Source organism: Pteropus vampyrus, unplaced genomic scaffold (assembly GCF_000151845.1).
Source record: "Pteropus vampyrus isolate Shadow unplaced genomic scaffold, Pvam_2.0 Scaffold52, whole genome shotgun sequence".
In the NCBI taxonomy this organism is placed as follows: domain Eukaryota; kingdom Metazoa; phylum Chordata; class Mammalia; order Chiroptera; family Pteropodidae; genus Pteropus; species Pteropus vampyrus.
In genome coordinates, this window is record NW_011888833.1 from 3547123 (window position 1) to 3548967 (window position 1845).

Below are 1845 nucleotides of genomic sequence, written 5' to 3' on the forward strand. Positions count from 1 at the left end.
GCTCTTGGGGGCACAGACTCGATGACAGTGCATTTAAAAATGTTGGTCCAAGCAGACGGAGCCTGGTCATCTGGGAGAACGGGCGAGCCCAGTCTGAAAACAGCTGAAACGGGACTTTGCTTACTTGAGTTCTTAAGGGAGAGGCGAAGGGCTGGCTGCCTTTCGAGCCTCTTGTTTTTTGGAGAGAGGCAGAAATGAAAGTCCACCCAACTGTCCTGACTTTACTCAGCAGAGGGAGGTGACACACTGTGCCACGAGGTGAGGGAGCCGTGTGTGCCTTTGGGCTGCTCAAGGCGGGGCTAAATCAGGAGTCCTTTAGGAAAGCAGCTTGGCCATAGGTATCAGGGAGCTCACTTGTAGGAATCCCACTTGTAGGAATTTGTCCTAAAGAAATCATCGGGGGTGTGGGAAAGATTTATGTGCAACAAGCATTATTTAAAATAGCCGAACATTGGAAAACCACTTATATGTCCAGCAATGGGATTCTTCTTAAAGAAATGTCTCTACAGTTATCTGGTGGAACATCAGGAAAGCTTTCAAATTATGATTTTTAATAAAATGTGTTCACACGAAGAAATGTTTATAATATGTTAAGGAAGAAGGGTTATAATAAATATACAGTCTGATCCTAACTTTGTATAAGTATACACTTAGAAAATGCCTCAAAGAATAGAAATCAAAATATTAGCAAAGGTTACCTCTGGGTGGTGAGATTTTAAACCTCCTTTATGTTTTTCTTCATGCTTTGTTGTTTGTTTGTACTTTAAGTATAATGTGTCCGGGTGCAGGCTTTTGGTTTTGTTTTTTTTCTGGCTTGAGATTTGTTGGGCTTTTGACTCTATGGCTGGGGTATTTCGTGAATCCTGACAAGTCCTCAGCCGTAATATTTTGAAACAGTGTCTCTGCTCCTTCTCGAGAGTCAGCAAGAATAAATTACAGTTGCAGACTCGTGAGAACTGAGGATACTGGAATCACCACGTGAAAGCATAAAGCGAATTCTTGAAGTAAAAGAGATTAATGTATGTCAATCAAACCGAACCATTACAATGATCGGAGTTGCGAGCTCAGTGGGCAGGTTAGACAGCAGGCCAGGCACAGCTGGACGTGAACTAGAGGAAGCGATGCAGAGACCATGGACAGAGACCAAGAGATGCGATTAAGACAAGGAGTTACGATGAAAATGTCTGATGTGACTAGTTTTAGTTCCAGAAGGAAAGAGGTGATATTTGAAGAGATGATGGCTGACAAATTTCCAGAGATGGTGAGGGACAGCTGTCTTCACATTCAGGAAGCAGAAATTCAAAATCCACGTGTGGACTTCTTATAATAAAAATACTGAACACCAAAGGAAAGAGAATATAATTCTTAAAAGCGGTCATAAAGAAAAGAGACATGAACTATAAGGGAATAACAATTAGACTATGCGGAGCAAGAAACTTTATACCACCATAACTAATGAAGGCCAAAAGACAAAGGACCATTAGCCTAAACATCTATGTGCATTGAAATTATCTTAAGATTATAGGGATGAAATGAAGATATTTTCGTTAAATAAAAACTGAGAATTTTTATTAGCATTAAGTCTCCACAAGAGAAATTTCTAATGTATCTACTTTAGAAAGCAGGAAAAAAATCCAAGGTGCAAGAAAGAATGGCTAGCAAAGAAATGATAAATAAGATGAATCTAAAAAGATAAATCTATATAGGATTAGAATGACCTGTTTCATGAATGTTTGCTAGAATTCTCTTATGAAGCTGTCAGAGTGTCATGTGTTCTTTGTGGCAGGATTTTTAACCGCTGGTTCAAATCATTAATTGTTACAGGAGCATTCAGCATTCAGGTTT